Below are 13,073 nucleotides of genomic sequence, written 5' to 3'. Positions count from 1 at the left end.
GGAACTATGCCAAAAGACTGCCCCATTGGCATTTCTTCTTCAGAGAAGGGGTTTAGTCTTTGCCTTTTCTCCCCATGAGTTGTTGATGCTGTGGGGGGAGTCTCCCTGTCTCTTTTCCTAAAGATGAATGTATCCTCCCTCTGAGGGGTCTGGAGGATTGATGCCTCAGCTGTAATATCTTGCCTTGGAGGCACTATTTGCTCAGTGGTTTTAGGATTTTCCACTGTCTTTTCTTGCTGGACAGGTTGCTCCTTCCTTTGTTGCTCTTGATGCTGCTGCTCTTGCTGCCCTGGCTGTTCTTGCTTTTCCATCTCTTCTTGCTGTTCTTGCAGCAATGTTTCTACCTCTTCTTCTGTTAAAGGAGGTGGCTGTTCCACCTGCTTTTCTTTGCCCTTGCTGTGTGTAATATCCTCGGCAGCCTGCTGTGTTGTTGATGAGGAAGTTGCTGTCCCCAGCTGCCTTCTGTATGTGAGGGGAACCTGTACACAGTTTTCCAGATCAGTATTCTTTTGAATATTTCTGGCTTCCTTTTCTAACAACTCTTCTTCACTAAATTCCTCTTCTAAGGTGCCCTCTGCCCATCTCAGTGTGTTAGCATACTGCTCAATCTCGGGCTGCCTCACATGTGCATAGTTTCCTAGTTTATATTTGATTCTTCTCAGTGAAATGAAGTGATTAGGGTCATAGGGTACCCAAGAAAAACTGGTTTGTAATCTGAGGCCCTCTAGGATGCTGTCTGCCTCTTTCCATCCCTCCTCTCTTCTATTGTAAAGGAAAGGTCCCAGCTGGCTCCTTATCTTCAGCTGTACTTTCTTATTCTTGCTTTCAAAGTGATAGCAGTCAGCATTTCCGAATTGCCTGAAATACTCCAAGGCAAACAGTCTCATTGGGACATACCCGGGCAATCTATATGGCTTTAACTCACAGCCATATATCCTGATCACTGTGTGGTGTTGGTAGAAGTACCAATCACCAATGCTGTATTTCTTAGACAGATGAAGAACTCTCCTCATCTCATCAGTCAATCTTGGAGGAGGGACACCATACAATAGTGTCAAAGCTGGGTGAATGAACAAGTCCACAAACTCATTATATGTATATGGTGACACTGAGCTGCAGTGGAAAACTGATGTCCAGAAGACAACTGATCTTGGACTCCCCTGGGCATTAACTTTCTTCAAGAGGAGTGGGAAGCTATCTGATTGGTAGAATAGAAACAAATGGTAGATGCATGAGGCATACCTAAATAATCTCTCCCTTGGCAGATTTATTAGCTGCTCATGGATCCTGTCTGCAATATATGTGGCATAGTCATAGTGAATGGCAGGGGCCCTTCCAGGTGAAAATATGGACAGCATTGCCATTATACTGTGATCCACATCCTCCACTCCCCTGAATCCCAGGACATAACTGATTAAATCCACCATCATTTTGCCCAAATCATTTAAGTATGCATATCCAATGGGAGGAGTTCTGATGGCTACAGAGGTTGGTGTGACAAACAACTGATTGATTTTGATGATCTGATCATCTGCCAGCTTAGGTCCCTTCCTTATTAGGTGCTCCATGGAGAGAGGAGCCAATGACTTCGTTGTGTGGAAGTGTAGCATCTCATTGATACTCTCAGGGGTAATTTGAAATAGGATTGAGCCAGTGGGGCTCAAAACAGCTCTTTGACAGGGGTCATAGCACTCCTGACATCTGTGAATGAATTCAGGCAAAGGGATAGCCTGAGGAAGGTTATATATGGGTAGATTGGAGTCCCAAATTCCCAGGATGTCAGCTCCACTGAGGTGCTGGGCTTTTAGTTCATTGAGCATATGAATGTTGTATTTAGAACCCATTCTAAACCACTCCATCATCTGGTAATCCACATCTCCTAATGCTTTCCACTCCAGTTCTTTTTGAGGGGCATTCAGTGGTTTGATATTGAGTGCAATTGGTGTCTCCATGGTGCTTTTAAGTCTTCTAAGCTGTAATTGAACTGTTTGAAGTAGGCAAACCAGTTCAGGGAGGATTTATCACAATGCAGGTGAGTTACGGGTATCAGAGGGGAATTAATCCAAGAGCAAGTGAAATTTTGTTTGAATTGGGGCTGCAATACTGTCAGGCCTCCCTCTGTCACTTGTAGGAAGTTTTGAAAGGATATAACTACTTCCTCACGATTGCGCGAGCATTTCTCAATTGTTTTGACAAAATTTGGGAATTTTAAGGCTCAGCTAGTGTTTTTCGAGGTGTTGATTGAAAACAGAGGTCTGTAGAGGAATTTCACCGGTGAATTATGAGTTTTAATGTCCCTTTAAGCTTCCTGTGCGATTTTATAGACAACTGCAGGGGTACGGAGGAAAATGACGAAAAATACCTGGTAGAACAGCGAACAGAGGTTGTCTGAGTAGGCAGGAATGGTACTCTTGAGGTCGCCTGGTTGATTTCAGCAGGTTGGCGAGGAGTCGGACGCGAACGGCATGCGACTGAGCAAGAAAATTTAGAGCGAAAAGAACGTAAAAGCGCAAATTTTGGCCATAATATAGACTTTTTCCCAAATTTGGCGCTCTTTTGTGATGACGTCAGCATGACGTCATTGGTGGGTCAGGGTCGGATGACGTCAGCTGACGTCATCGGGTGACGTGGCGGGTTCTCATTGATCCATGGGGGATGATGAGGTGGCAGCCATGTTGGCGGAGGGGTGGATAAAGGACGGAGGAAATGGCGTAGGCGGGGTGACGTGGAGTTGACGTGGCGCTGAGGTGGGCCAATTATCGAGCGGCTAGGGCCGTGGCGGTTATGGTTAAGTGCTGTAACCGTCACGGTCTCTCGGGGTGGCTTATATACGGCACGGTTAGTGTCAGACTCTGACCCGAGAGAGCGAGAAGGGGACGCGTGGCACAGGCCTGACGTACCCCTTCGTCATCTTCTCGGGTGGTAACGGGGGGACGTCGGGTCCAACCCGATATCGCTGTGGGCCATCGGATTTGATGGGCCCGATCCAACGGCGGACGGGTAAGGGACTTGACCGGTGGATACGGACGGGCGGGTTTGAATAAAATATTATATTTTCTGAAAAACGCGCCAGGCGGAAAAGATCACGGTCTATGCGTTTGTAATGTTTTTTTTTTTTTTTAAACGTATTTTGAAAAATCAAATATACGCGCCCGACTTTGGTTTAGGCGGAAAAAGTGGGTTTTTGGGCATTTTTCACATTTTCACAGGGTTTTATGGGTAAAATGGGTTTTTACATGGTTTTTTCTGCAAATGAGGGGTATAATGAGTTAATTGACCTGTAGCAAGGGAGAGAGAGATGGCAAAGGTTTATCAAAGTGACCAGATGTCATTTTGATCCCTTTTCAGAGAACATATGGCTATAATGCCAAGGGGAGGGGTATTTATAAAAATTTGGGGGTTTATACACCATGGTGTTAATACTATTAGGGGAAAGGGTAAGATAGGGGAGTTATATAGTAGGATTAGGGGTTAATGTGGATGAAGGGCGCAAATGAGGGGGATATTACTAAGTTTGTTTGAAACTCACTTAGTTTAGAGAGTAGATCAAAATGAAAAGATTTTTACACAAGAAATGTGGCTTTTGAATGAACAAGAACCACTATGAAACCATGATCTTCCTCCATGAATCTCAGCTGATAAGGGGATGTTAGCAATAAACAGAAAGGGGGGAGGAGGGAGGTTAGTCATGCTCCTTGATGTAACTTTATGAAGATGAACACCTTGTCACTTGATAGACTTTGCCTTGATAGGCATAGTTAACACATCTGCACTGGTAAAGATAACCTTTCTGTAACCCCAACTACTTACCCAACTACTTGCCTAGCATTTTTTATTTCTTCTTAGAGGGTGCACTTGGACTTGCAGACCCTTACTTGCCTTTTTCTTTTCTTTGGCTTTTTCTTTGTAATTGCTATCTACTTCTACCCTTATCTCTTCCAAGGTCCCAGATTAAGCTGTTGGGAGCCTTTTCTTCTCTACCTGAACTACTTGTCTGCCAAGTTTAAACAGTTTGGACAGACTCCTTTCTCTATTCTACAACTGCAAATTTAAACCATGGAATGATCCAGATTAAGCTGTTGAATCATCCATCAAAATTAGAAGCTCATACCAAGTTATAAGCATAATTTGAATTCTCTTGAAAATATGTGATCTTTGAGTCATCAAAGCAGAACAAATTTGGACCTTCCACAGCCAATCATGAAATATGAAACCTATTGGTATAGGTATCTAACACAGGGCAAGACATTTGACTTGGCTAGAATCAAAGGAAAACAAGTCCTTGTAGGGTTTGATGATATCTAAATTTAATCTTTCCATGATTGCTTTAGGCATTAGGTTATGGGATACCCCTGAATCTAACATAGCATTATGTAAGATTTTATCATGAACATTTAAGCTAATGTAGAATGGAGGGATACCCCCTTGTTTATGTTTGCCATTTACTTCTGGACCAAATAATAACTAAGGTTTATCATCATTAAGGTTGACAACATCTTCGCCTTCATCTATGTTTAGTATTTCAGTGATTTGTGCTTTGTATGATTCATTTTTCACTGGCTTTGTCAATGGAACTGATATTTTCAATTTGGCTATCTCAGTCTTAATGTTGAATGGCAATTGAGTTTTGCTTGATTGTATGAGATCTTCCTTAGCAATTGTGGTCTGTGTACTTTTATCTTCTTTATCAGCACTTGGTAACTCAGTTTGTGTACCAACAGTTTTGTTTTGAATTTTCTTATTTGGAATAGTTTGAGTAACAGTTGAAATTTGAGTTTCAGCTGAAGTTATGTCTATAATTTTTGGGCTGGAAGTCTCCTGAGTTCCTCTAGGGAGAATTTGTAGAACTTTGGTCATAGGAGCTTCTGCTATTTTTTTAGTTTGGGTTTGGACCGATTTCTTAGTGGGAACTTCTATATTCTTTTTTCTTCTAAGGATATATTGTTTGTGAACTTCATAGATAGTAGATTCATAGCCTTGTTTGTAGTCAAAGGACTCTCCAGATTCTAATTGTAATTGCTGTAACATATACAATTCCTGTTCTTCCTCAGTAAGAGAAACAACATCTTCATTTTTAATCCCCAATAGCTTTATCTGGGTGTCCTCTTCTTCATGGTTTTGTGAACCTTCAACATAATTTTCTTGGAAAGGTGGTCTAACCTGTTGATCAAGTATAACATCTCTTGTTTTTCCAGTATTAGGATTTTTCCTAAAGTTGGGGTTTCTAATTGGGAGTCCTTGTTGATTTTCCCACTGAGATTTTCTTTCCATATTTTCTAATCTATCCATTATTCTTTCTACACTTTTAGCTAAACTGTCTATCTTACCATCTGAAGTGGATGGTTCCTCTTTAATGGTAACTCTTTTCTCATTTCTCATCCTAGCTCTCTTAGCTAATAAATTGGCTTCTACACTAACAATATTACTTTGCATTTGTTCCAATGTTTCAGGGTTTCTTTATCTCAATTTGTAAGACATATCAGTGTCAAAACCATTAGGAAATTTGATTAGTGCCAATTCTGGTGGAGGTTTGATATTTGCAGGATTGCATTATAGACACTGTTGAACCTAGTACAATAGTCCTGAACAGATTCATTAGGAGCTCTTCTAATGTTTTCATATTCAGACAATATTTGCAAAGGGTTTTTTTTTTCTTTCCCATCCATTGATAAACAATCTATGTAAAGCAGTTAAATCAACAATATGATTAGCAGGTAAACCTTTAAACCATTTTTTGACATCTCCTGCTAATGCTTGGGCAAATAATCTCATTTGCACATCAGAGCCATCAATCTCATGTAACTCCAAATAATCAGTCATTTTATTCACATGTTGTTGAGCATTATATTAACCAGTAGCATCAAACATAAAGATTTTACTTTGGTAGTCTTGGGGCATGGCATGTAGTGACGCTGGTAAGACCAAAGGTGCATATTTGTCTGCCATGGCTAAGTCTTTGACTTGACTAGGAGGTAAAGTAGTGGTGCTTGAAGAAGAACTTGAGATGGCTGTAGATGAACTAGATGAACTTGAGATGTTTGGTTGGAAAGGAAGTTGAGGCATGAATGGTTTTGGGGAATGAACTGTAGTGGATATTATAGGTGAGGTGGTAGTAAATGAAGCTGTATTTACAGTTTTTGAAGACTCTGTAGAAATTTTAGGGGTAGCAGCAGTTAGGGCAGCTAATTCAACTGATTATTGAAGATAGGCTTCGTCTATATGCCTTATCAAAGTTGAGGTTAAAGCTTCTAGCTTGTCAAAAGTATCCAAAACATGTTGATCTAAATCAGGATGTATAGGAACCTTCTTTGATTCAATAAATTGAATAAAATTGGGGTCTATTACAGTATCATGAATTGAATTTTCAGATTTTGTACGAAACAAAGAAAGCTCAAATGATAAATCAAATTGAATATCCTCTAAACTTGATAAGTGTTTAGGAAATGAATTTGATTTAACTAACTCACTATTACTTTCTTGGCTTTCTACCTTTTTTGCTTTTCTCAAAATTCTGTCAAGATCATCAACTATTATAGCAGGTTTTGGATCTAGATGTGCCCTGGTATAGTGTGTTGTTTTGGAAGCCAGAATTTTAAGTTTTTGATGAAACTTTTTAACAACCCTAAAATGACCTTAAGACTAAGAGATTAGATTTTAAGATTTCCTTTAAGGTTTATTAGACTGAGGATTGTTCCCCAGTATGGTCGCCACTATGTTATCACTCTAAAATTTCCCTAGGGTTGTTATCTTGTGTCAAAAGAAATATTAGAGGTAACCACAAACCTACTTTTGAGATCAGGATCTAGCCTTCCTAATGCTCAGAGAGGGCTCTCTCTTTATGATTTAACTTTGTTGAGTTAATTGATTTTAGGCTAGTTATTTAAGCTTGATTGGGTTTTGACTTTGATTTGGTGGTGGAATTACTAACTTAGATGGATAGAGGGATGTCCTTTACCATTGGGCTATGGGGTCAAGTGTCAAGAAAACAGGACTGAATCAGGTTCTAAAGATAGTGTTCACAGGGCAAGGTAGCTGAGTAAATTCAGATCTTTTAGGCTGGATGGTGAAGTGGTTTTCAATCGGGGTCAAGGAGCAGTTAAGAATTCCTCAAACCGGATAATGAGGGAAATGATAGAAGTCAATCGAAACTAGGGAGCAATGAAGGATTCCCTACTCTGGATATCAGAAGAAAACATGAAAATGAATAATTGTTCAAGACAGAGTGTACTTAAACAAATTTTGTAATAATATTCCAGTTATTTCATTCAATTTAGATAACATGCAAGTATGTGAAACACTTAAGAAGATAACAATTTGAAAAACAGAAAATACTTCACTGAAGTGGCCCAACACATGAATCTTGTAATGCAATGCCTTTATTACTCAATCCAGTCTGCTGACTTGAAAAATGATACAATGAACCCTTAGGTTTCAGATCAATACAACTATAGAAATGTTTAGCAATCCACCTCCTATACTTCGAATTATGAAGTATTTATACAAAAAATTATTACAAAATATCCTAAACTATTTTAGGAATTATTCAAGGAAACATAAATATCTTCATGCAAGAAGATAGAGACAGATATGTAACTGATGCAAGCTGTCCCTCTTTTATTGTTTGCTACTGGGTCTTCTTTGATATTACGTCGCTTTTTCTCTTTAGTTGTTTGTCTTCCACGTTGACTGTTCTTTTACTTTGACTTTTGACTGATACTCTTTCATATGATACTCTTTGACTTAGCTGATCTATTTCTTTTCTTTCACTGCTCTGCATCCACTATTTACCTTGCATTTTCACAGTAAATCATTTAATTTTTCCCAAGTCTCTGTATCTGGTAATTTAATATTTACCATTGTTCTGTAGACTTCATCAGCTTCTGTGTATTTTTCAAAGGTGGGCTTGTTTACAAAAAGATGTTTTACCTCATGCTGGAGGTAAAAGAGGTTCTCAAAAGTCTGGTAAAGAACCTTTCATATAGGCATCCCTTTCATAGAGGAACTATTGGCTTGCTCCTTTGCCACTTCTCTAATTCTTTTATCATAGTCTTCATGTGGCATTAACTTGTCATTTATTACCAATGGATTAGGGAGACCTTTCTGCCTCAAAACATCAAATTTGAACATGAACCTGCCTATAGCTAGCTCCATGGTTTGGCATTTGTCCTCAAGCTGCATCATTAAGTTCCTCTTGGTGATTACCTTCTTCACCTCTAGTATAGTGCCAGTTCTGTCAGCTATGCCAAGTTCCTACAATTCATATTTATTCTTTGAGTTAAGAATTGGATTATCCTTGAAGCTTCTTCTGGCATATTTCCAAGTTCGGCCTTAACCCTTTGAATTGCTTCACCAGCCTCTTTGACTAAATCATTTTGTTCAAAAATAACTTGTATAGATGGCCAAATATCATTGACAAAGCCCATAGCTGCTCTTTTGCTTGGGCAAGTGGCTCCTTCAATGTTAATTCCTTTTCTAAGTTCTTTATCTTCTTAGTCAACCTGTTTGACTTCTGTACTTCATTTTTATGCATGATTTGAGCCAGTTTCTTCTCATCCTCTAGACTTTTCATTTGTTCTTTAAGTCTATTTATTTCAGTGGTCTGAATGGACATGTCCTCCATGGCTTTGACCAGTTTCGCTGCTTCATCACTAGGATGAATTGTTGTTGTTGTTGAATCTGTTGCTGATGTAGTTGTTGTTGCAGTTGGAAGTGTTGTAGCTAGTGGAGTTGTTGGGGCCAATGAAGCTGCCAAAGTTGAAGGAACTATTGTAGTAACTGTAGGAATAACAGTGGCAGTGGCTGTCTCAAGGCTGGCTTGTTTCAACTGTATTAACTCGTCCAATTCCTTCTCCATTTATTTTAATTGAGCATTTAGCTAGAGAATGAGGTCCATCATCTCATCTTTTTGGGTTTGGCTTTCTAGGACCTCCTTGGTTTGTGGATGTTCAGAAGAAGGTAACTTTAGTTGCTTCTTTAAAGCAGCAATATCCTCATTTTTCTTCTTTATTAGTTTTTCTGCAACCTTGATATCATTTGGATTATATCCAATTTCAATTACCAAGTCTTCTAATGACTTGATTATGTTATCTTTTTCCTGTGATGATGCTTTCTCTAGCTTAAATTGTGTTGTGATGTTGTCTAGAGAGTTTTGAAGCTTTTGAACACTTATGGCCTTGTTGGTCATTGTTGAGTATATCATTTCACCTGCCTACTTATGGAATTCAATTTGATCAATAGGGTGAACATCCTTGGCCAAAACTTCAAACTTTGTCTTCCTGTAATTTGCTAAGGTTTGGACTATAGGCTGCAAAAAGGTCATTAACATTTTACGAGTTTTAATGTCAAAGGATGACATTAATCTATTTTGATTGCCAAGTGTTTATTTGAAGTACTAGGCATATGTATCAGCCTTCAATGCCTCATTCCTCAACTTGATTTCTTTGTACTTCTTTTTTATATCTTTCTCTTTATCCATTGGTTTATTGGACGAAGAGACTTAAATACTAAGTTGTTTTTCAATAATCTGAGTATTTGAGGTGGAAGGTTGATGAGTTTCCTTTGAAACTGCTGGAGATGTATTATTTTTAACCACTGTGTCAGTATCAATGATTTTAACTGTTTCAATGGTCTCCTCTTGCCCATTTATAGGATTAAGCTTGGGATTCTTCCTGTACATGATTTCAAACCTGTCATATGTAGTATCCATTTCAGAGCTAGAGCCTTTTTCCCTGGTTCTTTTTACATTTATGTCCTGCATGGCTGGAGTCTGTAGAATGGGACTAATACACATCTGTTCATGTAGGGTTGGAACTTGCAGAAAGGAACTAGTATTTATCTGTTTTTCCACGTCCAATAAGGTATTTTCCAACCACTCTGACTGGTTGGCATATCTTTCAATGTCCGGCTTGAACTCATGCATAAAAGGGCTTAATTTGAACTTGAGTCTTAACTTGTTTATGATTCCATTAGGGTCATACTGCCACATAAAACTGTTGTTGAACTTCATTTGCTGTAAAATTTTATTTGCTTCTTGTTCATCTTCCCTATTATTACAAATAAAAGGGCCCAGTTGGTTTTTGATTTTGAACTGTGTTTTCTTCCTAGCTAACAGAAAATTGACCTCATCTGAGTTTATGATCTGCCTGAAATACTCTAATGCAAATATCCTCATGGGGAGGTATTTGGGGAGCTTGTAAGGAGTGAGCTAGCATCCATATATCCTGATTTTAGTGTGGTCCTAGTATAGATACCAGTCTCCTACTCTATTGTTCTTAGACGACTACAAAACTCTTTTTATCTCATCATTGATTCTGGGTTGATTGCTAGCGGTTAGCATGTTTACAACTAGATGAACAAAGGAATCAATGAACTCTTTATAACTGAAAACAGTGGAATATTTTTGGATTAAGGGTGTCCAAAAGATGACAGATCTTGGATGGCCCTTAGTGTCCAACTTTTGGATGCTAACTGGAAACTTGTCTGACTAGAAATACAGGAACATGTGGAACAATATTGAAGAGTATTTGAATACTCTTTCATTTGGCAGTCTGATCAATTGATCATGGATTCTATCTGCCAAGAACTAGGCAAAATTGAAAATTGCAGCTGGAGGCTTGCCTGGGAAAAAAATAGAGAGGAAAGCTAGTACAGGTTCATCTACAAACTCATCAGTAGTATACCCTAGGATACAAGACAACATGGTTACAATTTGTCTGGATTTTTCAGAGAAAATGGTGGCAGAGTATGGAGGACTGTCTGTAGGAGTATGAGACTCTTCTAGGATGAAAGTCTGAAAGATTTGAGCCCTCTTGGGAAGGTCCAGCTTGATGTAAAGTTCAAGTAAGGCTTCAATGGAAAATGGGGTCTCATTTGGGCTTCGCTGGATTTGCAACATTTGATTTATGGACTCAACAATGATTGTAAATAAAATTTGTTGGTCAGGAGAGACTATGGCTCTTTGAATTGGGATATAGCAAGCTTGGCAAAAGTGGATGATTTCTAGGAACAAGTATACTTGTGGGAAGAAGTATTTGGGCAAATTTGATTCCCATAGATGAATGTCATCATTTTGGTTTAGGTATTTATCTTTACTCTAGCAGTGGAACTTAAATAGGTGGCTAGAGGTAGATGTGTCTTTAATTTGGAAATCTTTGTCTGCTAATGGGAGGTGGTCAATGTCCAGGTGAGGGGTTTGCATGGGTTTTTTCACTCAGAATGCTTTGAAAATCCATAATTTGGTTTATTTTATTGAATTATTCTTTCTGTGGCTTAGGAACAAGCTTAGGCGCTCTGGAACAGTAGTAAGGGCGAATATAATCTGCAGAAATAGAGCCTTTGGATGCACAGTGGGTTTATTCTAGTTTGGCAGGGTCTTTTAATTAATTTAATCAATTAACCTTTCATTAATTATTGTGTAGAGCTTTAAACAAAGGGTCGTTCTGGTTCTTTCAAGAATACCTGGAAAACAAAGATTTGGTGTGCAATCAGGGTTGTATGGTAGCAGCAGAGGTTTCTGAAGCTTGAATTGTCTGTGTGCTACTTCAATTTGGAATCTGCAGGGTCTTCAGGTTGTAAATGGGTTGAAAACAGTTGAACAGGGTTTCCGGGTGTTGGAATTGGTTGACAGAGGCATTTGCAACGAAAAATCAGTGAAAAGAGTGAAAAGGGGGCTTTTTCAGCTTTTAACTAACAATGGTTAAATTTTGGTGCGGGATTAACGAATGAATAGTGAGTGGTTTTCTTTTACGTGGGGAGGCGGTTTTATGCCATATCGCACCGCTTTTGGGTGGAGGGCGGTATTTTTTGAGAGCACGCGATACAACGTGGTGCTGCCACGTAGCGAAACATGGTTTGCTTTTATGCGAGGAGGCGGTTTTATGCCATATCGCACCGCTTTTGGGTGGAGGGCAGTATTTTTCGAGAGCACATGATACAACGTGGTGCTACCACGTAGCGAAACAGTGATCGGCCAAAACCGCGAATCTCGCGTGCTTTTGGGATTTTAAGTGTCGGACAATGGGAGCGCGTGATATGGATATGGGCTGTCAAATCTAGAGGTGGGATATCGGAGGGCTATCATGCGATGGAGTTGTGAGGGCAGAGTTGGGGAGTGGGGTCGGTTTTAATTACAATGAAATGTAATTAATTAGAAAGTAATTAGGGGATTTTGATATATGAGATGGGTTAATAGGGTATCGGGGAATTATAAAAATGGGGGGTTAAATATATACAACGGGACTATGGGTTAGAAAATAACATAGGGGTTAAGTTTAAAGGGTATCGAGGAGGGTTTTTAATGGGGCCCGACACATTTAACCTTTCAAACTTAGGATAAAGGGGTTTTAGTGGGTTTTTAAGGGAAAAAGGGAAATTAATAAAGGGGGGGTATTATTTGTGATGGGAATGGGTTTCACACTAGGGAAAGGGGTTTTGGGAAGGGGAAATGGAATGAAATAAGGGGGAAGTGGAATGAAGGGGAGGGAATATTTTTACAAGGGAAAATACCTCTTTTGAAAATGAAAAATAATGAATGGAAAAATGAAGGGAAATTAATAAAGGGGTTTAGTGAAATGACCTTTGCCTTTAATAATTCCTCCTGAAAATGAAACATAGGATCAAGTATGATGAAGGTGCACTTGAGCTAGCAACCTTGTGCATTTCTAAAACTTCTTCTACCTACTCTTTATTTACCCTAGCATTTTCTCTTCATTCATTGGGTGCATTTGAGCTTGCTGACCCTTCATTTATTTTTATCTGATAAACAAACTATTTAATTCTAACCTTATAACTTCCAATGGCTCAAATTAAACTGATGAGCTCATTATTATTCTCTACCTAACTACTGATCTGCCAAGATTAAACAGTTTGGCTAGATCTTTATTTTTTATCTATTAACATGAAATTTAAAGCATGAATGAATCAAGTTTAAACTACTTTGACCATTATGGATTTGTGGCATTTTTGACAAACTGCACACAATATTATTTTGCAAAGTAAAGTAAAAAATGAGTGGCATTTGAATTTTCACACTTTTAGAATCTATTTTGATCTCTTTTTGTGGGGTTCGTATCTTT

The sequence above is a fragment of the Pinus tabuliformis genome, chromosome 5_2 (assembly GCF_031772625.1).
Source record: "Pinus tabuliformis cultivar Carrire ecotype Pingquan chromosome 5_2, CPIR1, whole genome shotgun sequence".
Lineage (NCBI taxonomy): Eukaryota > Viridiplantae > Streptophyta > Pinopsida > Pinales > Pinaceae > Pinus > Pinus tabuliformis.
This window is presented reverse-complemented; position numbering follows the sequence as displayed.